A 27981-nucleotide genomic window follows, 5' to 3' on the forward strand; every position below is an offset into this window, starting at 1 on the left:
TTGCAAGAAAAAGCCAGGTTCCTACATTGAAGTGATGGCTACAAAGTTTACGATAATAGAGAATTGCTGAGACAAAAAATTATTCGCATTTAGCTAATTACAAGTTCTTAGTATATTCAAGTGTCCCAGAAAAAAATGAAGCTATGTAACACTCACATTGGATACAGAAACTCTCTAGAATGTGCTGCTGCCATTGCACACAGAAATCACTTTTTCCATTGCTTCCAACGAAATAGATGTATGGAGACTAAAGCCTCTTTCAGGACTGCCAGCAAAAGAACGCAAGAGAGTTGAATGCTCAGTCCGTCAAGTACAAAGTAGCTGAGCAGCGGCTTGGTTCCCACTAGTTTTGGCAAATAGCAAACAGAATCCTGAACAGAAGCGTGTGCTCTATCCCAACTATCATCAATGGACTTGAGGTAATCTCGTCAGCATCAGACAAAGCCAAACTCTTTGCCAAGAACTTTGCAGCTAATTCTACACTTTGCGACCAAGGCCGCCAACCCCCAACATTTCCTCCTGTATCAGAAAACACGCTATGTGATATACAAATATCTGTACGTGATGTTGCCAAGCTAATCAAAAACCTTGATTCCAGTAAAGAAACCAGCCCTGATGGTATTCCAATTATAGTACTCAAAATAATTCAACAAGAACTAGCGCCCATACTTACAAAACTGTCTAAACGTCTTAAGGAGAATTGCTTCCCACCACCCTGGAAAATCTCATCAGTATGCCTTGTATTTAAGAATTCAGGTGATCGCTCATCCCCCTCTCAGTACAGGCTAATAAGTCTCCTGTGCGTCATGAGTATGTTGCTGGAATCTGTGTTAAATACAGAAGCAATCAACCATCTCAGCAAAAATAACCTTCTTAGTGATTTCTGTTCTGCTAGATCTACAGCAGATGTGCTTACAGTTATATCTCATAGGATTAGCGAATCTCTCAATGGAGGCAACCTTTCTAGGGCAATTGCTCTTGACATATCCAAGGCCTTTGATAGGGTATGGCATAAAGGTTTACTTCACAAGATCTCCAGCTATGATCTAGCTGGAAATGTTTTCTCAATCATTAAATCATTTCTCTCGGATAGGTTCATAAGAGTAGTAGTTGATGGACAAAAATCAGAAGCTCACAGTATTAATGCTGGAGTTCCTCAGGGGTCCATCCTGGGCCCAACTCTCTTCCTGATCTACATTAATGATCTTCCAAATCACATCCTTACATCATTCGTAGACATTTATGCTGATGACACTACCATCTATGGTAGCACATCTAAGACCGTAAACGACCAAGTTCTTTCCGATTCTCTCTCCTCTGATCTTGACCACGTGGTACAATGGGGAAAGGAGTGGCTGTTTACTTTTAATGCATCTAAAACCAAGCTTCTATCTTTATATCATAAACGTTCTAATCCCCATCTGGCAGCAACTGAAATGAATGGCTCTTGTCTTGGGGAAACCTCATGTTTTGACAAGCTTCTGGGCTTGACCTTTACTCTTGATCTTAAATGGAACACGTACATCAAATATGTTGCCAAGGCCGCTGGAAAAATGGTGGGATCCTTCTATCGATCCAGTAGATATCTCACTGCTGATGCAATTCTCTATCTATATAAGAGCCAAGTTCGTCCAAGGATGGAGTAATGTTGCCACATCTGGGCAGGAGCTGCTAGAAAGGACTTGTCCTGTCTTGATAGTTAAAAATAGACTTCGTAGCCTCATGGGAGATGTCCTTTTCTCTTCACTGCAACCTCTATCTCACAGAAGAGATGTTGTGAGTTTGTCTCTGCTTTATCGCTATTTTCATGGCAAGTGCTCGACTGAGTTTCAGTCTATGGTCCCCCCTCGCCAAACTATCACAAGAAACACTCGTCCAGCTGAATACACTATCAATAATTTCCCCCCCTCTTTATCTGTGCCTAAACCTAAACGTAGATTCCATGAACAAAGCTTCTTTCTTAGAACTGCACGCCTGTGGAACTGTTTTCCATTTGCCTGCTTTCCAGCTGACTACAATTTGATTGTCTTCAAGTCCAAAGTAAATAAGTTCTTGATGAGCCGTTCCACTTAAATTAACAAATTTACCGAATTTCCATTACTAACGATTACTATATTGTCCAATTGATTACTGTACACTCTTAACCCTTATCCTCAAGTGGTCTTTGGGCCTTAATAAGTGGTTATGTCTATGTAAAAAAAAAGAAACAAATATATACATTTGATTTTCATATCCTTTCTCTCTTTTTTTACATAGAATGTTGATTAAATTAATAATATATATTTTCTTAAATAAACTTTTAAGTGTTATATGATCACGTAAAACAATTACGTATTCAATTTCTAAAAAAAAAAAATGCTATAAATTTAGTTTTTGTTAAAAAAAATGTTACTAAATATTAAAAATTATAAAACTCTGAAATTAACAAGTCCACATTTAATATTATAATTGGCTATACAGTTGATAGTGAAAATCTAAAATTTTTAGGGTTTGAGTAGACGTAATTCTGAGACCTGTATATGAACACTAAAACCAGTTTATGAAGTTCATTAGATAAAGAGATAACCACAAAATTTTTTTTTATACTTTTAATATATGAAATGTCTCAAAAAGCTATACTCCTGATTAAAAATATAAGCAACTGCTCTTCAGTAAAATGCTATTCAAATTCACAGAGATTTTTTCCAAATATTGTATGAAAAATCATAAGTAATTCTACATTTTCACATGAAAAAAAAAATTGTTTATAAAATGGTTATGTATATCTACTGTTGTTTTTGCTTATTTCCAGACCTTCTCTATCATGGACATTTTACGTTCAGACCAGCAGTCCAGAAATCATATGAATAAATAAAAAAACAGTCAATTCACAACGATTAACCCCTATGCCACACACAAATAAATGTATACAGTAACAAAAGATATAAATATAATATCACTATATATTGCTCCCACCTTGTTACCCTTTGTATATTTTACCCATACACACAAAAATAAACATTTTATACTTTTTATAAAATCATGTAATATAACCTGAAATTATACTCCGAAACAAACAAATACAAGATAGTGTAAATAATTCATGAGAAGAGAAAATTTTAATAACCAGAAAACAAAAAATAAATGTTCATATATAATATTGTAATATCGTGATAAAAATTTGTGATAAATATTGAGCATAAACGGAATAAAAACGTTTTGATTGATATTCGTGTTAAGCATTGAATTAAGCTATTAAATGGAAAAAGGTACAGAGTGAAAATCATATCAGATGTGGATTTAAAAATTACTCAATAAAAATTTGTTTTAGATAGGAGAAATATTGTTGAAATTCTTTTTTCAAATGTAGTCATGAACAATAATGAGCTTTCAAAAATCAGAATTATCTAATAAAATCAAAATTGTAATAGAAGACAATAGTTTAGTTTGACCTAATATTTCATGTTGCTACTCCGTTATTACAGTAACTCATTTATTGACAGATTATGTTGATAACTTTTTCAGGGGTCATTTTAATAACTTAATAAGGTAATCATCTTGAAATTCATTCATTTATAAATTTCACTCAGGTTTTTAATAATAAAAGAACTTTTTCCATGAAAATTCAATTCAATTTTTAATGCAATTATTACATGGTCATCCACTGATCTATATCATTGTCGTAGAATCTTCATATTGTGTACTTTTTATTCATTCATTTTTTTATTTATACATTTTGAACCTACAACGCAGTTGGGGGGGGTAACCTAGTGAAAGGTTGAGATTGGTACTTTAAAAAAGCAGTCTTACAGAATTTGAGTATTGCAAAAGATAAATCTATGAATCTATATAAGATAGGAATCAATTATGAAATACTTTTACCATTTTTTAATTATGATTGAAATATATTTGTAGATATATTTTCGATTATGAAACCATAATTAAGGAGATTAGTCTTTATTTAAAAACACATGTGAAACTCACTATTGAAATGGGGTGTGTGAGATTGGCCATCGCAAACTATGGAATCAACTATACTGAATTCAAATCTTGTCTTCTTTCCACTATCATCAAACTGTCATACACAATCATTCTTTCAAGTAACTTACTGCTTAAGATGAATCACCTGTTCATAAAATGTTGATGGGATTTAAAGCAAAAGGTAAGTGATATTTTTTTTCATTTCATCATAGAAAAATAGTTTTCTTTCAATTGTAGAAACATTCTTGTCAGATTTTGTCACTACAAAACAAAAATTGTTAATGTTCAATGTAATTTACTTAATAATATAAGGTACACATATAGATGGATTTATTTGTTATCTAAATACAATTAAAAATCAATTTATTTAAAATATTTCCCTTTGAAACTATTTTTTGCATCATTTTTATGTGGCTTTAAGTAGCAGTAAAGTTATAGATTTTTGCAAATAATTTATGCTATGTGTTGTCAATTCCTTGTCAATTAAACATACTTAAGTACAAATGTGAGATAATTACATATTTTATTTAATAAATTTGATTTTTACATATATATCTATATGTCTATAAAAGTGAAAGTGTCTGTGTGTGTGTCTGTGTACATTTCCCTACGCAATAACTCTGTCAATTTTCAGTCTACAGACTCGAAATTTGATATACAGAGTACTGAGATTTAAGAAAATCTATGTGATCGAGTTTCAGTCAGAAATTTGGCTGTTAAGGGGTCAAAGTTCAACGATTTGACCTTTTGAGAACTCTACCAAACTCCTCCGACAATTTTGGGTCTAAACATTTGAAATTTTAGATATAGGTTCCTTGGACATGGATCTAACTTAATAACTTGATTTGAGCCCAAAACAATAAATGTTAAGGGGTTATAATAGGGGTCAAAGTTAAAAAAATTGACCTTTTTTTTTTTTTTTTTTTGCTCGGCATACACCTCCAAACACCCAGGCAACACCGGGAACCCATGCTAGTATATATATATATATATATATATATATATATATATATATATATATATATATAAGAGAAAACAGTTAATAAAACATGTTAAAAAAACACTTTGAAAAAGAGTTAAAAACATATTTAATCTGAAAAGGAAACACTTGATAAGTGGATAGTCCTTAATCCGCGGAGTTTCGAAGAAATACTTCCCTTCTCATCAGAGGGTAGGAATTAGCAAAATGCGGGATCGGATTTTGCATACAAAAGTATTTGATGAAACTACAAGTAAGTCAAAGATCTTACTTGATAACAAAAAGTGAAGCAGAGGAAATATGAAGAAAAGGGTGATTACACGTGAATGGATAGTCTGGTGAAAGGTAAATAATCCAACCAATGAAGGTAAAATCCAAAAATATAACTCCAAGAAAGTTAATTGAGTTTCAATTTGCACAAGTAAAATCCAAGGAAATCACGTAATTGGAAGATGGTCCAAAATAATCCAAAAGGCCGAAATCCATGGAATAATTCATAAATATGTACAAAGAAAAGAAAAGGGGAAAATTCCAATAATATTAATAAAAGAAAAATAAGATATGCTTTTCACACGACTGCCGAGACATAATAAGAAAGATCAGGGTAGAAGAGAAAAAAATCAGGGAAGAAGAAAAGAAAAAAAAAAAAATTAAATGGTGATAGAATTAAATATAAGATAGAAAAACAAATGTCAATATGACCCAGACAAAAAGAATGTTAAAAGGTGCAAAAAAAATATAGGGCAAAAAAATAGGTCAACTGAAATGTACAGGTTATTACTTAAGAAAATGTCAGCAAGAGTTGTTAAAAGACATTAAATGGAAATAATAAATAAATAAATTAATAAATAAATAAATAATAAAATATAAAAAATATAAAAAATTTTAAGGGGGGAGGATGGCCGGTATCTGCAAATTCAGGATAAAGCAAGTAAGTATGTAAGTAAATGCATATAGTAAAATATAAGTAAATATACACGCAGGATATAGATGTGTGGGTAGATAGGAATATTTAAAGACTAAGACGGAAATTGCAGATAAAAAACCGGCCACACAAAGAAGAAATAAAGAAGTAAAATAATGGATTAAGTTATAAAGTATTAAGAAAGTATGTAGAAAAAACGATAAAGTTAAAGAAGAATTATATATCTATCTGAAAGGTTAAAGTAATAACTATGTAATTTCAAAATTACCATAATTAAATTTGGACTTATGCTTACAGAAAAGATCAGTTCGTTTTTAGAATTTATTATATTGTTACTTTGAGGGGAAGTAATTATAGTTATCGCTTCGGTTGTGCAGAGGCGACATAACTTAGAGCCTGGAGTGTAAGACTTAACTTTTTTATGATAGTTCATTTGATTGAGAAGGGGGTATTGTTAGAGTTAAGTTTTTTAATTAAAGTGGTTAGAGAAGTTCCTTGGTTATTATTAGAATTGTGGTTGTTAAAAGAAGAAATGTGGTTTGATATTCTTTTCTTAATTAATGTTGAAGTAGCGCCGATATATGTATGTACTTTATTAAAGGCTCGAGGCCTGATATTAATATTAATTTGCTGATTTGTATGAGTTAAATAGTTTAAATTTTGTTCATAGTGTTCAACAAATTGTGAGACAATGATTGTATGAGGACTATTTTGGAGGGGATAATGAGTGTTGTTAGTGTTAGAATGGCTGTTAGGATTCTCATTATTATTATTACTATTACTATAATTATTATTGCTAGTTGTATGATTGTAGATGGAGGGGCTGCTCGAGTGGTATATTGGATTAGTAACTTTATTAGATGGGGGATGGGAAGAAGGATAACTTGCAGACAAAATATTAGTGTCTGTTATGGGAGGATTACGTGGGAGCTCAGTAATTGTGCATGAATATATAACATCTTTATGGATGCAATCATTATTAAGTGGGCAAAGATGTTTGTTATTACAATTACAGTTAGTTTTGGGTTTAATTGGGAAAGGGATTTTTGGGGCTGATTTGATTTTTTTGTTATTAGATGTTAAGATTCTTTATTTTATTTATATATATATATATATATATGTATAAGGAATGAAAAAATGTACCAGCGGTGGTTGACGTTATGTTTAAAGAAAAAATAGAAAAAAACGAATGAAATTATTAAAAAATCAACGTTTCGTCCTTGTCTTAGAGGACATCTTCAGGATAATTGAAATAAAAATGTGATAAAAGAAAAAGTCATAGATCGTGCGAAAAAAGACAGTTTTTTAAAATCCAACCCATGTCGGGAAAGGACGAATATGTGTGCGTATGGGAAGGTTGTTTGATGTCTATATATACAATTTTAAAATGCATTTAAAATAAATATGTACATTTTTTTTTTTTTTTTTTTTTTTCTCTTCTGCGAAACTACTCATTTTCCTGAAATATTCAAAGAAAAACGGCTAGCCAGGATCCACCCTGATACCTTGCTCTTTGATTATTATTTTCCCTATGCTAGGGGTTAAATGGTAGAAGCCTTTTCTTTGCGTAATAGTATTAGTATTCAAAATTAGTGCTGATTCTAAAAGTCTTCTTTTAGCTCTATCTATCACGTATTTAATAATTTTCGCTTGATCTAAATTAAATGAGTGATCGTGTTCTGCACAATGGCAAAAAAGTGCATTTAGGGCGTTACCATTCCTCATATCTCTTCTGTGCTCGTTAAGTCTTAATTTCAATTTTCGTTGTGTTTCACCTATGTACGCTTGTTGACAGTTGTTACATGGGATGGAATATATACCGGCATCGGATGTGAGGGTTTTGGGAGAGTGCTTGGTAGTTTTTAATGTCTGTTTTATGGTTGAGGAAGTTGTTTGTATCAGGTGAAAACCAAGTCTATTAAGAGTGTCGTAGATTTTTGTGTTTTTGGTGTGGGTGGGAATGAAAAGATGTCTGTTTAATAGTGAGGTATCTGTTTTATTTTTCTGTGTGTTTATGTTATAGTGTATTTTCGTAGCTTTTTTCTTTGCGTAAGAAATGAAATAGGATGGATATTGTAGTTTTCTTAAAACATTCGTAATATATTGAAATTCATCATTAAGATATTGGGGACTGCATATTCTAAAGGCACGTAAGAAAAAACCTATAATCATGCCCGTCTTTATTTTATCATTGTGGTGTGAGTAGTAATGAATATAGTCGTTTTTGTGTGTGGTCTTTCTATGTACTTTGAAACTCAGATCAGTTTCTGATCTGATGAGGAATATGTCTAGAAAAGCTAGGGAGTGGTCTTGTTCGGATTCATGTGTGAAATTTATAGATGGTTCCACTGAATTTAATTTATTTCTAATTTGTTCTATTTGTGTGTTTTTAGGGAGAAAAATAAGAATGTCATCTATATATCTAAAATATGTGGAGTTTTTAGGAAGTCTGTGTTTAAAAGAGTTGGTTTCTAAGAATTCTAAGAATAAGCAGGCTAGTACACCACTAAGGGGGTTACCCATAGGGAGTCCAAATTTCTGTCTATAGTAAGAATTATTAAATTGAAAGTAGGTTCTATCAGTGATGAGTTTTATAATTTGTATTAGTGTATCTGAGGAAAAAGGTAGGTCGGCTTTAATTTTGATTAAGTGCTTGTGGAGTAGATTAAGGCATTTTTTGATTGGAATATTGGTGTACAGGGAAATTATGTCTAAACTATGCATGGTTTTATTTTGCATGTCCATATTTTTTATTCTATTTAGGAGGTCACCAGAGTTTTTGATATGTGAAGTGCTGATGGTGCCCATTAGTGGAGTTAAAATTTGGGCAATAGCTCGTGCTAATTTATGGGTGACGCTTCCAATGTTTGATATTATAGGTCTCATAGGGACGTTCTCTTTATGTATTTTTGGGAGGCCGTATAATATAGGAATAGTGGGGTGGTATTCTATGTTATTTATCTAATCTAAACCACTCTCGGACATTGAAACTGAAGCTCTCAGTTTCGGTCTTAAATTCGCTACCGGCAAGCATTCGAAAATCACTACTAACACAACCCTGAAAAATTATAGACAAGAGGACTCTGATTTTACTAAAGGCTTCATACAAGGGATAATAGCTTTAACAACTACCCAACCTCAAGAATTAGCACTACCAAAAAGATACATTGATGCCTTAAAACTTTTAACAAAAAATAAAGACATTATTATTTCACAAGCCGATAAAGGAGGGGGTATAGTTATAATAGATAAAGACCTATATCTAAAGAAAATGCACACACTATTGGCAGACGGAGATATATACACTCCGATAGATTTAAAATCAATAGAAAAAGATTTCGATACTTTTAATAAATCCGTAAAGAAACTTATCGGAAATGATAAAAAATGGATAAATAACATAGAATACCACCCCACTATTCCTATATTATACGGCCTCCCAAAAATACATAAAGAGAACGTCCCTATGAGACCTATAATATCAAACATTGGAAGCGTCACCCATAAATTAGCACGAGCTATTGCCCAAATTTTAACTCCACTAATGGGCACCATCAGCACTTCACATATCAAAAACTCTGGTGACCTCCTAAATAGAATAAAAAATATGGACATGCAAAATAAAACCATGCATAGTTTAGACATAATTTCCCTGTACACCAATATTCCAATCAAAAAATGCCTTAATCTACTCCACAAGCACTTAATCAAAATTAAAGCCGACCTACCTTTTTCCTCAGATACACTAATACAAATTATAAAACTCATCACTGATAGAACCTACTTTCAATTTAATAATTCTTACTATAGACAGAAATTTGGACTCCCTATGGGTAACCCCCTTAGTGGTGTACTAGCCTGCTTATTCTTAGAATTCTTAGAAACCAACTCTTTTAAACACAGACTTCCTAAAAACTCCACATATTTTAGATATATAGATGACATTCTTATTTTTCTCCCTAAAAACACACAAATAGAACAAATTAGAAATAAATTAAATTCAGTGGAACCATCTATAAATTTCACACATGAATCCGAACAAGACCACTCCCTAGCTTTTCTAGACATATTCCTCATCAGATCAGAAACTGATCTGAGTTTCAAAGTACATAGAAAGACCACACACAAAAACGACTATATTCATTACTACTCACACCACAATGATAAAATAAAGACGGGCATGATTATAGGTTTTTTCTTACGTGCCTTTAGAATATGCAGTCCCCAATATCTTAATGATGAATTTCAATATATTACGAATGTTTTAAGAAAACTACAATATCCATCCTATTTCATTTCTTACGCAAAGAAAAAAGCTACGAAAATACACTATAACATAAACACACAGAAAAATAAAACAGATACCTCACTATTAAACAGACATCTTTTCATTCCCACCCACACCAAAAACACAAAAATCTACGACACTCTTAATAGACTTGGTTTTCACCTGATACAAACAACTTCCTCAACCATAAAACAGACATTAAAAACTACCAAGCACTCTCCCAAAACCCTCACATCCGATGCCGGTATATATTCCATCCCATGTAACAACTGTCAACAAGCGTACATAGGTGAAACACAACGAAAATTGAAATTAAGACTTAACGAGCACAGAAGAGATATGAGGAATGGTAACGCCCTAAATGCACTTTTTTGCCATTGTGCAGAACACGATCACTCATTTAATTTAGATCAAGCGAAAATTATTAAATACGTGATAGATAGAGCTAAAAGAAGACTTTTAGAATCAGCACTAATTTTGAATACTAATACTATTACGCAAAGAAAAGGCTTCTACCATTTAACCCCTAGCATAGGGAAAATAATAATCAAAGAGCAAGGTATCAGGGTGGATCCTGGCTAGCCGTTTTTCTTTGAATATTTCAGGAAAATGAGTAGTTTCGCAGAAGAGAAAAAAAAAAAAAAAAAAAAAAATGTACATATTTATTTTAAATGCATTTTAAAATTGTATATATAGACATCAAACAACCTTCCCATACGCACACATATTCGTCCTTTCCCGACATGGGTTGGATTTTAAAAAACTGTCTTTTTTCGCACGATCTATGACTTTTTCTTTTATCACATTTTTATTTCAATTATCCTGAAGATGTCCTCTAAGACAAGGACGAAACGTTGATTTTTTAATAATTTCATTCGGTTTTTTCTATTTTTTCTTTAAACATATATATATATATATATATATATATATAAATTTGATTTGGGAATCTTTAGTAGGACGACCCTTGGTATGTTTGTTGTATTATGGTGACTGAGAACTTTAGCTAGGATTAGTGTAGACAAATCAAAGGTAGAGTGACAAGGCTGACCATAGACCCCACTCCCCACTTTTTTGATTGTCCTTGTGCCTAATTTTATTTTGTTAAACTTTCTGTTTAGCAAAATTTATTATATAAATCTCACCTGTCTGTTTGTGTGAATATATGTATGGATACATGTATATTTTGTATGTCTGCCAAAAACTATTGACAGACACGATGGATCCTGATGAGATCAGTATCATTTTGAAGCTCAATGTCTCGGATGACAAATATCGAAAAATTGGCCAAAAATATAAATTCCTTCACCCTCAACTGGGCAGTTTTCTACAAGGAGGGGTCGGTTTTGCATCATCATTTTCACAAAGTCATTGTCTTGGTCGGATTGACTACGCATCATTCCAACGCTCAGGACTTCTGGTCACATGATGGAGACATTGGCTAACCTTTTTTTAACCTTCTTTCCCTCTTTTGCCTTACAGGTTCAAGTCTGCCTGCCTACTACCATTGTTATTTTTTTTTTTAAATACCTCTCTCCACCCAAACTGCCTACTGTTGTATATTCCCCCCCCCCCCACTATCACTTTTTTACATCCCCGCCTCCCCGGGATTCCTTACTCCAACACCTACACACACCCGGTCAATGCCAGGCACCCCCGCTTGTGAAATATATAAATCAAAATATCCACCATACAAAATTTTACAGAAATAAAAAGAAAATATTTTGAATGATTCAACTAGATTTTATTAAACAATTTTTTTTTCCTGTTATCACACAATACTTTACTCAAATGGTTAATGAACAGTATATTTTTTCTCAACTGCCATTCAGGATTTAGGGTTAGTATTGTACTTAAAATGAAAAAAAAATTTTTATTATAGATACAAAGTGAAAAAATTAGAGAAAACTGCTTGGATAGCTCCATATATGAATAGTGCAATTTTACTTGCAATACTATTGAATGAAATTGCACAATTATATATGTTTTTAATATTAAGTGTTGTTCCATTTTAAGGTGCTATTAAAAATTCCCTCTTGTCTCTAGTTCTTTACCTTTCAACAAAGGCAAAAGATTTTACACAGGGTTCGTTTTTAATGTGAGAAAAATTCAGTTAACGTCAAAAGTAGATTGAGAACAAAAATAAAACTTGCTTCCAGTTAAAAAGGATTTCTCTTCCTTTGATTGAAGATAGATCAGATGCTACACTCTAATCCCGGCCTTCAGTTTCTGGATGAAGTGGATAGTAGCATTTAATGCTACTGGGATGCTTTTATCCATTCACAATTATAAGAAATCTTTCCAACCATCGATTGTCATATATATGTCTAATAGCACCTTATCTAAGAGTCAAACATTCAAGCTCATTAACGTAACGTTCACAGGTAACATGAGTTGGAACAAATGCATATATAATACTGCTAAGGCTGTTGCAAGGAATGTGGGCTCCTTCTAGTAGGCTAAAAAAAACTTCTTACACCTGCCAGTATTCTATATCTGTACAAATCCACCATTCGCCAATGGATGGAGTATTGCTGCCACATCTGAACTGATGCCCAAATCATTAGACAAGACAAAACAAAAAACGTTTTTAATCTAATAGGTGCCACACTGTGAACCAAGCTACAGTTCCTGTCCCATCGCCAGTGTTGGATCCATCTACTTGTTTTACAAGTACTTCATTTATTGGAATGTTCTCCAACAAACTTGTTGCACTTGTTTCCCTTCTATATAAATACCCCAGCCAATCCAACAACCAGCAAAATATCTACAGATCCCCAGATGTCAGAAAGCTTTCTGTTCTAATAGTTTCTTTTCTTTTTTTTTTCTTTTTTTTAACTATTTACCTTTGAAATTCTCTCCCTGAACCCGGTTTCCATGACTGTACAAACGCATACAGAAATTTAAATGTAATATGAACAAACATCTTGCTGTATAACTCTTCACTTATCATTCCCCCATGAATCTGGTTTTCAATTCACAGTAGCCTGTTATATCTCGGTGATAATGAACCTTGTTTGTGGCGAGTAAAATAAAAATTTTAAAACTATAAAATTATATCTTCCTTGTCTGTAAGTATTTTGTAGAAATTTAATTCCATTTTAAAAAATGTTATACTATTCCTGTCCTTAATCTGATCTGAAACTTGTTAAAAACAAATATCGCTAATTCTCTAGTAGCAAAAATAATATCAATAATTGTTTAATATATTTAGTTGGTTAATTCCTGTTTATCAGTAGTCACCTAATTATTTAGAGAAAATTAAGTAAATACAAAAACAAACCATTAACCATTTTTTAAGGAAGGAGGTGAAAAATATTCCCTTTCTCCATGGTAGTAAAATAATACAAAAGAAGGTGGAGGAGTTTTGATTGGAAAATTATTAACTTTGGATAGCGATCTCCCTTAGTTGGCTTCATATTTATTCATTTCTTGTTATAACTTGGATGATTTAAGTTGTTGTTGTTGTTAAAAAAAACATAATTTAACTAAAAATAAACTGTTTGGGAGGCGCGTTAAAAAACATTTTGCTCTAATTTAAGTGACTGAAACAGAAATTTACCTTTTCTTTTTTTTTTTTTGTTTCCGCCGCCTTGACACGAAACTTTTTCAAATCGAAAGATAAGCATGGAAGTAAAGGTAATGTCGCTAAATAGGGTTTGTGGTTGATACATAAAATAAATTAACTTTTTACTTGAAATGACTCCTCATGTAATAATATTTCAGATAAGAAATCATTTAATAACTACACAGACGTATATCACCCACAAACCGAATATAATGGCATTACCGAAGTAAACTTGTTAAAATAATGTCATTATTTTAACAAGTTTTTCTCCAAGCTTATCTACTGTTTTTAATTGACGAATATTGATATTTGTAATTTGATATTTTTTTTTATTATTCAGATTCATTAATTTTTTTCGTCATTTTCGCCTAATAATTTGAAAAGCTATATTTAAAAATATTTTCAAAACAAATTTAACACAAACAAAAAGGATGAATCATTAAATAAATTTAAAAAGTTCAATTAAGTATTACAATTATTAAAAATGTACTCACACAAACATCAAAATAAACTAATTATTTGAAGAAACGTTTATCTTTTCAACTATATTGCGTTCTCCTGAAACTTTTATAACAAAACAGAATATTTAATGTAGAAATGTTTCCATTCGTTAATTATTCTGGCGAAATTTCGTATCATGAATGTTTTTGTACGAAGCCATTTTGAGATGTGAAAAAAATTGCATGATTTTGGAAAATAAGTTATAGAAAATTTCTGTGTATATTTACCTATATTTTCACGGACATTTTTTTTTTTTTTCATGTATAATAATTGCTACCTGTATCTCATACAATCACTTTTTGAGACAAAAAGAAATATTATTTTGACAATATTATGGTTGATGCGAATATCTCTCAAGAGGGAGACAAAATTCAGCGTCTGAAACCAGCGTTTCTATTATCGTCTGCTTGATCGTTACTTTCCGTAAATTATCGTAAACCGTTTACAGAAATTACCGAAAAATATTTTTTATTTATCTATTTAAAAATTAATTATTCATTTTTAGATTAAAATAAAAATTAAAATAAATAATAAAATGCTTAATTGTACTTGTTTAATGTTTCATTGTTTCACCCCACCCAGCGTTGAATAAAATCGATTTTTCATGTTCCAAAATGGTACCGTTAAAATCTAATTTAATTTTAACGTATATAAAATGGATTTTTTTTTATCCTAAAGTTTTGGTGTAAAAGTAATGAAAGAAAGAAAAAAAAAAAAAAAAAAACATTACAACATGATTGTATTAAATATTTTGGTACTAGTGCATTCATTTCTTGATTCGTGCTGAAATAATAACGTTATTATTTAAAAATCCATTCTTAACGTGGGAGGTGAGGGTGCTCTGTTCTATACTTGAACCATACAATTGAATAAAAAAAACATATCAAAACTTTAATTACACTTGGAAATACGATTTAAAAAATAGCGCGGATCAGTAAGTGCACTAGCACCAATATTTTTAAATTACTTGAAAAGGATGAATTTTAAAAAAACAATTTAATGAATTTTAACAAATAATTTTTCAACGCAATATTGCAAAAATGTACTTTTCGTTTTGTGTTTTTGTCTCCACGCAAGGCATTTTGAATAAGCACCGATATTTTAATACTACAGATCGTGTAATGAAACGCCGAAACGGTGTATTTTGGTCATGTAAATTATTCAAAGTGAAAAGGGTTTCGGCACTATTCTGCGACTTTCGTAAATTTAAGTTTCGTTAATGTTACTTAAAAATTTAACAAAAAAGAAAAAAAGAATAATAGTAAACATAAGGCAAATGTTTAGTTTAGCGGCGTAAATTATTTGACAGACAAAAAAATTATAAAAATTATGAATTTTTATATAAAACACATTATTAGACCCTAAGGCTGAAATAATACCCGAAAAAATTCATTTTTATTGTTTTTTCAACATTTTTTATTAGACTAAATATACGACAATCGAGGCCGCCATATTATTTTAAAAATTGGCCTTTCTAAGGTTTACAGATTGGCCGTTTTAAGGCCAAATTTGGCCTTTTTTACGCTCTTTCATGAACTCTTTTTGGCCGCTATTTTTATTGTAATTTTTAAAGAGCGTAAAAAAGGCCAAATTTGGCCTTAAAAAGGCCAAAGGGTAAACATCGGCTTCGAATGTCGTACAAATGAAGCCGCAGTATTGTAGTCTAATAAAAATGATAAAAAAAAAATAATAATAAAAATGAGTTTTCTGGTTTATTTAAGCCCTTGGGTCAAATAATGTGTTTTATATAAAAATAAATAGTTTTTTTTATAAATGTTTGTTTGGCAAATAATAAGGCTGAAATAAAACTAGAAAAAATTATCATTTTTATTATTTTTTCATCATTTTTATTATTTTTTCATCATTTTTATTAGACTAAATGTGCGATATTCGAGGTCGCCATCTTACTTTTAAATTTTCTTTCTAAGGTTTGACAGATTGGCCCTTATAAGACCAAGATTTGGCCTTTTTTACGCTCTTAAATGAACCATGTTTTCGCCGCTATATTTTTTGTCATGAAAGAGCATAAAAAGGCTAATCTGTCAAACCTTAGAAAGGTCGTCGTACATTTAGTCTAATAAAAAAATGATGAAACAAATAATAAAAATGAATTTTTTTTTTCTGGTTTTATTTCAGCCTTTGGGTCTAATAATGTGTTTTATATAAAAATAAATCGTTTTTATAATTTTTTGTTCAGAAAATAATTTACGCCGCTAAACTACACATTTACCTAAAAATAAATAGTTTTTATAAATGTTTGTTTGTTAAATAATTTACGCCGCTAAACTACATTTTTACCAAATATTTATTTTAAAATACGGAGAGCGGAGTAAGTGAGGTGGTGGAGTTAGCCTTCACCAGTAAATAAACCGTTTAAAGTCACAAAGATACTTTCTTCCGGGGCGTATTCATATCAAGTATTAGCTCCAGAAACGAGGTCCCTTGATTTCTTGACTGAGGTAAAATGAAACACAAAGCGTACAAACGGAATTGTCTTCCGTTTTCCTGCTTTCCGGCTGAATGGTTGTCTTCAAGTCTAACGTAAATAAGTTCTTGATGAGCCGTTCCATATAAGTTATCAAATTTACCGAATTTTCATTACTAATGATTACTATATTGTCCAATTTCTACTGTAACCTCTCTAACCTTTATCCTTGAGTGGCCTCTTGGCCTTGATAATGTGGTGATGCCTGTGTAAAAAAAAAAAAAAAAACATAAACCGATCAAAATGCAAGATACAGCGAGCAGACGCAAAGGGCAAATAACTCCGTCACACAGTTATTCCCCCTTGACTCATAACCATGCTTGTAACAATACTAGCGCTATTTAAAACTAGATGATAAGCAATAGATTACCATCAAATCCTCCACACACATATCAAAAGGAAAAAAAATTAGAAAAGAAGATTTTAATGCCTTGAAAACAACCGAATAAATACTTATTTTTAAATATTAGGAGAGGGAGGGGCTTAGATCTTACTTAAGCCCAGAAGGAAGGGAGTCTAGCTAGCTCCACTTTTCCCTTACATCCTTATTTTCTATTAGCGAATCGTTCTTACTGAGTTTTTATTTTTATTTTTCATATTTCTTTGCATGTACCATATTTAGATGTCCAAAAAATTTAGGCAACAGAAAATTTAGCAATTTTGGCAAGGTAGGAAAATTAGGCAATTATGGAATAAACATCAATTCAAAATAGATTTTAGTGCTGAAATGTAATTTTTCCATTGACTAATTTGTGTAAATTCCATATTTACCAATGACCTTTTTACCAGGCAGACACAACGTCGGTTTCTTAATGTGGAGAAACCCCAGCTTCTCAAAAAAGGGCACTCTAAATAAAAAAAAATATAAATTGCCTCAGTTTAAAAGGATCTTTTTCACTATCATCTCATTTCTGTCGTCTTTCAGGACGCTTCACCACTAAATCTACATAAATTCTCCAGTTTTCTCGAGTTCGCATGACATTTTGCATGTCCTGAACACTTTCTAATCCTGTCCTGTAGTAGGTTGTCAATGTAGGTCATTCTTCTTCTACCACGGTTTGGGTGTCTATCTGTTGGTATCCAGAGAATTAGCTTGCTGGCTTCCTCTCTGCTGAGTTCACTAGCCGAGGCTATAACAGATGGATATATTAATTTATGTAGAAGTTTAATTTTTAAACTTAATATTTAGAAATAAATAAACTTAATATTTAGAAATTTTCAATAGGAAACGAAATTCATTTGGGTAGTGGACAAACATTAATATATCAAAATTTTAAATTATAATAAATTCGCTCACACAAAAATATCTTTGTATTGAAAACTAATGAAAGCTAAAAATTTATAATTTTATAAAACGGGTAACAGACATTTTTGTCAATCATTTAAATTTTTCAAGTTAAAATATAGGCAATGCATTTTAGTTGCTAAAGATTTAGAACTAAAATACAAGTTTATATAAACAAAAATATGAAAACATGTTTTCCAACTAATGTGTACAGTTCTGTTCAATATATATATAATGTCCTGTGAAATGAATGTCAGGTGATGCTTGTTTTCTGAAAAATATTTATCAAAATGTTAAAATAATTTAATTCATAAAAAAATAAAAAATAGTTCTGGTTGAAGACATAAATGAATAATCTTCAATGACTTTTTTTCTTGTTATTTTAGGTACTTCTTCAGTTTATTACCACCACGTCATATTGATCCTCTGGATTTTAATTGATGATTATGTGAACGAAGATATTCCCTTCATTAACCTGAACAACAGTAATACTAACTCTAAGTCCAGAGTTGAAAATACTTGATCCGAGTCAAGATCCTAAATTTGACTTCCTCTAATAATTCAGTGGCGATCATGCACACATCATTTGGTAGTCAAAATGTCTACAATTATGAACTCCTATCCGAAAGTTAAGAGTGGATTTTTCTTGACCAGATTCCATTTTACAGGAGATTTACATAGCGAACAGAACTCACATAGTAAGTATTATAAAATATTTTTGCAAATATTTTTATAATCTTTTATAGTTTAATGTTTCATTTTCTGTAATCAAACGAAAATTTAGAAAAAATATATGAAAAAAAAAACTAAAAAAAAAATAGAGATTTTAGATGGTGTGAAAAGGGTGCTATAATATACATCAAAAGGCAAATAAATAATTTGGAAGTTAAAGAATTTCAATCTATTTTTTTGCATTGGTGCTTGCTTCTTGCTATTATACTCACCACGTCATGATACACATATAGGGCTAACCATGATTGATGATTCACCGAAATTTGTTTGATGATGAGCGCATAAACGTTTCAGATGCTTGTCAAAGATTGGAGATAGCCATTCTTTTAGTTATCTCTATTTTTTTCATTTTTCTTATCATTTTGTTTAAGCCAGGGATGGGGCATCCTACCAGATACCAAACATACACCTGCTATTTTAGACACTCCAACCGAGAGATCTTTTTTTTAGTAGTGTCTGTATTCATATGACTAGACTTGTTTGAAATGAAGAAGAAAAAGTTCCAACAATTCTACAATTAAGCCAACTTTATTTAACAGTGTTGTCAAACAGAATAGGAACACAAGATCGGTTTGTCCAGCCTATGAGCATGAATTATAGAAGTGTAATAAAATCCACTTCTTTTTCTCAAATGAAGCTGCTAAAACCATGATGAGAAGCAAACGAGGTAATATGCATCTCGTGTTGGCTGAAGCTGTTTATATTTGTGCAGTAAATAGTGCTGAACGGGAATGAGAAAAGGTGAACATGAACCCAGTGTTCCAAACACTCAAATCACTAGGCAAGTCTGAGCATAACAACACCAAGCCACATAAGATAAATAAGGAAATAGATCTCAATCATGCAACTCCTACAATGTCTTTCATTTACCCCAACAGTAATACTGACTGTAAGTTGGGTATTGATTGGTGAGAGTGCCAAGATTGGGATTAAGACCCTAAATTCAGTTTTTTCTCATGTATACATCATAGAGCAATAAAAATTATATTACTAAAAAGCTTATGTGGCAAGAAAAAAAGGGGGGGATAGTTTTAACTGATTGCGATGTTCAATCATTTATTTTCTGCTAATAATGGCAAAAGATTTTGTTAATGAAAGTTTTGTTTTGACTGACAGCATTTTGATCAAGTAGTAGCAATAGTAGTGATGCTCCAATAATTCTCAGTCATTTGTTTTGATGATAATTTTGTTGTCTGCTCAATGGCAAATAGATTTTGTTAATCAAAGTTTTTTTGGGTTTTTTTTTAATAGTTTTTTGATGAATGGTGATGTTTCAACATTTTATAATAATTCATTTCTCTAATATTTTGTGAGCCCCGATTGCAATTTTTGTTTGCCAAGTGGTGATGAAATATTGGATATGTTTCATGATGGGTTGTGTTATTCATTCATTTGTCAATGATAATGACAATATTTATGGATTGTCTTATTGATATAACTTTGATAATAGTTGTAAGCCCTATTGCTATTTGTGATAGCCAATTCTCATCTGGTGAGTAATCATAAAATATTTGATACATTTCTTGATCAGTTTGGTTATTTGTGATAACAATATGAGTAGATTTTCTTTGTCTGAAAAGAACTCATAGCTTAACAGTCAGTCAATTTGGTTTGATCGCAAGGAGTCTGAGTAGTTGTGACTAACAAAGATCCATTTAGCAATTTTCTATTTTTCTCTTTGGATGTACTTGGGTTCTTGTTTATGTAGCAATATTCATCAGGTACTCGACTCCCAGAAGTGTAATTGGTTGAAGTCAGATCTTGATCACCTATCAAAATTAAAATATTTAACCAATCAAAATCGAGTATTTTACAGAAAACATTTTTTTTCTGCTACTTTTGTTGTTGTTGTTCACTACTGCTGCTTCTTTTATTGGTGTTCTCTCAGATCAGGATTCTACCAATAAGGTGTTATCTAATTAGTTAAGAGGGAAACTAAATAACTCAGAATGAGATCTTGCCAATGATTATGTAACAGCTACAATTATGAACTTATATCTAAAAATTATGAGAATTTCCTTGTGGTGGGAAGAGTTGAAAAACAATGATAGTATTCATTTTATAAAACATTTACATAGCAAATAGAAGTTTCCTTAGAAGTAGAAAAATTATTCATAATATTTTTTACAATCTTGTAATTTATTGATAAATCAAAATTAAAAGAAATTTATTAAAATCTAAAATATATCTTTAAGAAGGGGAGCATATGACGTGTTCATTCATTATTGTGATTATAAAAACGTAAGCTGTTAGCTGTTGTATTTTAATACCTCCCTCTCTCACATACACACACTGCAGTAAAATTAAACATGGAGACTCATAAGTGGGAATCTAACTTCCCCCATTCTGAACAAATGCAAAAGTTTCCATGATTCGTCCTATTTCATGGTAGGGAAGCCTCAGGTGATCAGCAGTAAACCAAAACTCTCAGGGGAAGTGATAATGTCTGGGTGGACTGTTTCCTGAGACATACCAGAACAGGTACTACACCCAATTCATTTTAAATATAATTATGATTTCTTTTCTCTAACTCTCAGCTCAAGATTTATTGGAGTTGTAATTCTTTTTTTTTTTCTTTTCAACAAAAACCTGACACCATGAATTATAATGTATCAAAGGTGTTTTTTGAAGGTTTACAATGCAGAACTATACAGTCGTAATGAGCAGATAAATAAATAAATAATTCAATAATTTTTTTTTTATTTACCTGAACGGTTTGTTTTTCTTTTCTTTTTTTTTTAATTGAGGAACATATCTATTCTCAGAGAATTGATGTTTCTCCACTGACGATGAGTTATACAATCGAAAGGACCTGTGGAATAAATACGATCTACAGTTGAAAAAAAAAAAAAGAAAGAAAAACAAACCATTCAGGTAAATAAATAAAAAAATTATTGAATTATTTATTTATCTGCTCACAACGACTGTACAGTCCTGCATTGTAAGCCTTCAAAAACACCTTTTATCTGTTAAACAATGTTTCAAGCAAACTACGCCAATACTTCTTATAATGTATCAATTGAAATTCCAGAAAAGTTGCTTCCCTTTTATTTCTGGACTTATTTTTGGATAAATCAGCCTGGAAAATATTCTAAAGATCATTGTTTTACATTACTGATTTCTGTTTTATATGTATGTATATATATATATATATATATATATATATATATATATATATATATATATATATATATAGTAAGTTATGAAAATATATATGCCAATTAAGCTACACAGAATATTCCGTGTTTCATCCACACTAGGATTCGTCAGGCTTATGCAAAGAGTGTGGTTGTCTTGTGTTTTTATATATGCACATTCTATTGAGTTAGCCAATCAGCTTCCTAGTTTCCACCACTCTCTTCCTAATCAGCCAATGAGTAGGCACTTACAGGGCAAAGGCCCAGTTGACTTTGGGTTCAACCCTTCCTTTGTATGTGCTTTTTTTAACAGGAAGCATAGATATCTAGTGATCTGACCTATTTTAAACCTAGGTGTAGTTAAATGTGTTTTTTTTTAATGTTAGTTTATATATATATATATATATATGTATATGATAATTTATGTATGTTTATTTTATTTATTTTCTATTATTATTGTTAATTTTTAAATTATTTTGTATCGCTATCCTAGAGTATAGTTTACCCTGTGTACACAGTTGTTTACTATTTCTCTCATACAGTTTAATAGATGTTGGAGTTCTTTAAAGTATAGGATAGCAAATTTTTCATGAAGGCATAATCTACATGGATCATCTAGATCTCTACATGTGTTTGCTTGTCCTACTATTTTCCATTTGACTACTGTTAAATGTCCGCTTTCTTGGAGTTATATATCAAATGAGTTTAAAAAAATATGGATAGATTCTTTATATAAGGACTTATCAATGTATATGAAGCTTCTGACAAAAATCATTAGGCTTCAAAATGCTTAGGTCTCTTTCTTAATGATGTTTTTTTTTTTAACTGTATTGACAAATAAATTTATACACACCTATATTTATTTTATTTTGTGTTATGGCCACTGCATCCTTGTGAGGATTTGTCAGGCTATATATATATATATATATATATATACTAGCAGGCTGATCGGCATTGCCTAGTCATAAAATGCACTTAAATATGGTATTTTGAGTAATGCAGATTTCATATTTATTATTATATTAAAATAAAAATAACTCGTGCGGCACCACAGGAAACCAAAATGTTTAGCTTATGGTTTACCTTTTTTGCTGTAAAGGCCTGAGCTATGAAGACATGTTTAATGTGAGATTAAAAATTAAAACATGAACCAATAGCTATTATGTTGCACATGCATATTCATAATGCCGTCATTTGACCTTCACCTGGCAAATTCCATTTTTTTAATTTTCACACTTTTGCACCGATTTTCCCCAGCTAAAACCCAAATATAAAGTTTTGCATGGGTTCGAATATCCTATATATTAAGTTTCATGTATGTAGACCAAAAACTGACAGTTTGACAAATATATATATGCATACATAAATATATGCATGTATAAGTATATATAGAAATTGGTTTTTGTTTACTATATTTACGCAAATATTACGCAAGTATAAATCATGTAGAATATCAGCATGAATATAATTACACATAATAGTTAACTAAAGATACTCATTCCATGAGAAGATCGAAAAAACTAATAGGGAATTAATTAAAATGAATGTTTAAAAGAATATGCAAATTAGCTAGATCTTTTGCAGATGGATGCAATTCCACAATCCATATATAACAAAGTTGTATTTTCTATTGAGCAATCAGTTTTGGTCAATGTAAGGGAAACCCTTCATACCAATTGTTACTATCCAGTTCCCTTTCGGGGAAACTGGTCCTCCTCTCCTCACTCCATATTAAAAAACGGCCTTGTGCCTAATTTGCTCAGTGGGGAAGCAAATAAATAACTAAATAAATAGAAAAAGGTTTTTAAATTGAATATCAATACACAAAAAGAAACAAATTTATAGGAGTATAGATATATTAAAATTTATTAGTTACCATACATTTGAAATTAAAATGTACACTAACAAATGATGCATTTTTGACTAAAGTTTATCCTCTTATGAAAAGAGGTTATCTTTGAAAATCCGCGGCTTAAGGATTTTTTTCATTATTATAATTCCTTGTTTGAAATTTTTGATGGGACAATAAATATTATAATGCATTCAATTTTAATTTTCATCGTACATTTTCCTTATATATGCAATTAGGTTATCAAAGATTATATCTTTAACAAAAACTTATCAAGACAGAAAAAGCTCAACACTTTTAAGAGTAGCAATTAAATATATTAAGTAAAAGATGAATAATAAAAGTTGCATATAACTTTATTATAACATCAGAACAATAACTAAAGGTAAAAGAGAAAAAGAAGTAAAAAAAAATAAATCTTTTTAGGCCATGGTATTTCGAAGCTAAATGCTTCTCATCAAAATAGCAGAAAGGCCAGAATTATACAAAATGTAAATATGGATAAAAACTGGCTCAATAACATTTCGATTGGAAATGAGAATGAATGAATTAAAAATTAAGAAACAGCAACAGTTGGTATAAAGTATAAGTATTAATAAAAAATTGAAAATATTAAAATTATAAATTCCTTTTCCAATCTAAATGTTATTAAGCCAGATTTTATCTGCTTTTTACATTTTATATAATTCTGGCCCTTCTCCTCTTATACAATGATTTAAAGAGTTGCTTTTTTCTTCTTCTTCTTCCTTTCTTTTAATTTTCCTTATTGCTCTAATGTTATAATAAAGTTATATATAACTTTTATTATTCATGTTTTACTTAATATATCTACTTATATATGTGGATAGTATTTGAATAGACTTCCCCATTATTTGATTCAGAAGTGATCAATATTGAACATTCCATTTGTTTTTTTACTTGCAAGTTCGGATGTGTCATATATCTACATTATATGATATATTTCTGCAATATAAAAAGGAAATATTACTGATGAGATGATGCTTGAAAAACTTATTTTAAATATCTTGTGTCAAAGTGGATGGAAAAAGAATACCAGTCCAAACTGGGAAAGGATGAAAGAAAGAAAGATAAGGCAATGAAAAGAGGAGTGACTGCAAAATATAATGGATATATTACTGATTCCTCAGTACTGAAATGAATAATCGACCAATCAGCATTCACCTTAGTTGTCTGATTGAACCTCTGATTGAGGAAGTTTTATAGGAGTGTCAAATTCACAAGTGCTCCCTAGTTGTTTGTATATACCCATCAGGAGACAATGATGACATTAAGTAATTTTTGTAATTCTTGCAAGGAGGTGTCGACGTCCTCCTACATGCAGCACCTGGTATTCTCAAATACTTACCTATCTGGCACTGACCAGGCTCAATGTTGCTTAACTTTGGTGATCTAATGAGAACTGGTGTGTCAATGTGATTATTGTATATACTGAAATGAATGAATAGATGTGAACTATGTACTTTACATCAAGGTTTCTCAAACTTTAGTACACCATGGAGCCACTGAGCAGGGCAAAGGTTTTTCATGGAGCACTAATAAGAAAATTTCTAAAATAAATATGAAAAACATTAATTTCAAATTTTAACACTGAGTAATGATTTTGGGGTTCCTTGACTTAAAGCCTCAATCACAAAAGCATTGACAAATTTACTTCTTTGGGATGTTGGAGATATGAGTCATGAAATGCTTTAGACCTGTAGTTATGTATCATATCTTTTTCCAGTAAAAAAGCCCAATAATTAAATAATTTTGGTTCTCTTTAAGAAAAGGCTCCCGGAGCACTTCAACCTCACTCACAGAGCTCACTTTGGGAAACCCTGCTTTATATGAGGGAGGAATCAGCTGAAGTAAATTATAAAAAAGAAGAGAATTTGTTGCCACAATTGGATTTTTATAAGTGCAAAACAGGAAATATGTTTGCATTATTATTATCTATATATATAAAAGCGAAAATGTGTGTGTGTCTGCGAAAGGCTTTTTTTCCAAGGCTTTCTGGGGGCGGGGGGGGGGGTCGCTCCTTCTTAAAACTTTTTATATCACATCTAAATGATCATCTACAACTTAACAACGGGGGTCGCGTGTGTATTTAACTTTTACCAGCTCGCCGCGTCTTCGAAAAGCGAATGATGGGACGGCTGGCTTGCAGCGCGAAACTAGGTCAAATGTCACGCCACTTCCTCGCACCTGTATATCTCAGTTTATAAATCTTAACTGAACACACTTATCAATTCCTCTCCTTCGTGGCCGAGATGGTTAGGTGACTGTCTTTTTTTCGCTTTTGTTTCCACCTTCGCGTCAAGGCTTCGGGGTTCAATCCTACCTTCCTACTAAAACTTTTTTTTCTTTTACACTTCCAAACGCCCGGTCAACGTTTTTTTTTTTTTAACACACACACACCTCCAAACACCTGGGCAACGCCGGGTACCCCCCGCTAGTTTTCAATATATGTAAAGGGCAAAATGTGTGTGTGTGTGTGTTTGTATGTCCACCAAACACTTCCGACAGACACTTCGGAACCTGACCAAACCAGTATTATTTTCAACCTCCATCATTTGGACAACAAATATCGAAAAAATGGCCAAAAACATTAATTCCTTCACCCTCAACTGGGCAGTTTTATATAAGGAGGGTTCGGTTTTTGCATCACCATTTTTTGCAAGTCATCCTCTCTTTTTCGATTGACTTCACTTAATTTCAACGTTTTCGACTTCCAGTTTTGCCATGGACGCAACGGCAAAGACGTCACATTTTTGTTTTTTTCATCCTTTGCATTATGGGTATGAGCCTGCCTGCCTGCCTACTACCACTTTTTTTTTTTTTTTTTTTTTGAACACCTCTCTCCACTCGGTTGTTGTTTTGATTTTTGTTTTACTTGACACACCCAGGCAACGCCGGATTGTTTCTTTTTTTGATGTGATTTTTTTCCGTTCACTTCTTCTTTCTCTCCCTTCACCCCCCACTGCTCAATATCCTTACTACACCTCCTCTACACACCCCGGGTAACGCCGAGTACCCCCGCTAGTGGAATATAAAGTATAAAGAGGAAGAGCAGTAAGTAAAAAACATAAATAAAGGATAGAACAAGAATAAAAAAATTATGATTGTATGATAAAGATTTTGTTTCTCATCCCTGTTATCACCCTTTCTGCCTTGCTTTAAATGTATGTAATGATTGGTTTTCATTCAATTTATTAAAATCTTTTTCAGATGTGCTTCCTTTCAAATCTTCATCCAAGAATGGCAATCTCAAAACAAAAATGATTTCTTTCGCTGATTTCCACAGACAGTCAAGACATCTAACAGATGAACAGCGAACAAAACTCAAACGCAAGAACTTTGCCCCCACTGCCAAGCATAAACTTTTAAACTAATTCTTTTATATTCTCTGATAATTCACAAGACACATGTAAATAAACTATGACAACAATTCTTTTAAAGAAATAATCTTATACAATCTTCATGGAAGGTTGTTATTAATACTACTTTATTTTTACTTATAAAAGAGATTGCATGTTTATCTGTAACCGACATTATGTCACCATTGCCTAAGTTATTGCTTCAAATTCTCATTCTTAGTGATTTTATTTGAAATCGCAAAGATGAAAAAATATTGTTTTATGTTATTGTATATTCTTAACTTTATCTATATGACACTAATTCTATTCATATGTACTTTAAATAAATATGTACTTTAAAATGCAGTTGTATTCCTATATACACCCAAGTGATTGTTCAGACAAAATGTGATGGCTAATGTTGATTGTTAAAAAGCTGCTTTAATAATTAATGGTCTGGTTTTATTGATTACTAATTACTTGGTTGTACTCTTATTAGCATTAAACACAATCTTATTAAGAATTTTTCTGAAAAAGCTATTTAAAAAAATAATTTTAATTTGTTTTCTAAATTTTAAAAATTAAATGAAACAAATGTAGGAATGAAAGCTAGACTCATTATATAATTGAAACAGCTAGCTTTCATATTCTATTCTGTTACAAATCTACTATTAATGGTGATTTGTTATCTGTCTCATGCCAAATTTACAATATTACTTTTACTAATTGTACTATTGTACTATCTTTTAATGCTCAATTCAGTTCACGATACTATTTAAAACTAATACTCTATCTTTCAATGCTCAGTTCATGAGGGGTAGCGGTCTGTTCTGTTGTCATGAGAACATCCTCACAGGCATTTTCTCCTTCTTGGAAGGGTCAGTTCATTCATAATGATACTATCATAGCAAAAATATTC

At 31.3% G+C, this 27981-nt stretch overlaps 1 long non-coding RNA gene across 1 annotated transcript; it reads left to right on the plus strand.

The window, feature by feature from the left end:
- The first annotated feature begins 3809 nt into the window (after nt 1-3809).
- On the plus strand, nt 3810-27434 carry LOC145242970 (uncharacterized). The gene is made up of 3 exons (XR_013862829.1): nt 3810-4141; nt 18375-18686; nt 26935-27434. It is a non-coding gene; the product is annotated as an uncharacterized LOC145242970 (long non-coding RNA).
- Nucleotides 27435-27981: the final 547 nt, after the last annotated feature.

Source organism: Euprymna scolopes, chromosome 21 (assembly GCF_053919585.1).
Source record: "Euprymna scolopes isolate OS-2025 chromosome 21, ASM5391958v1, whole genome shotgun sequence".
NCBI classification, from domain to species: domain Eukaryota; kingdom Metazoa; phylum Mollusca; class Cephalopoda; order Sepiida; family Sepiolidae; genus Euprymna; species Euprymna scolopes.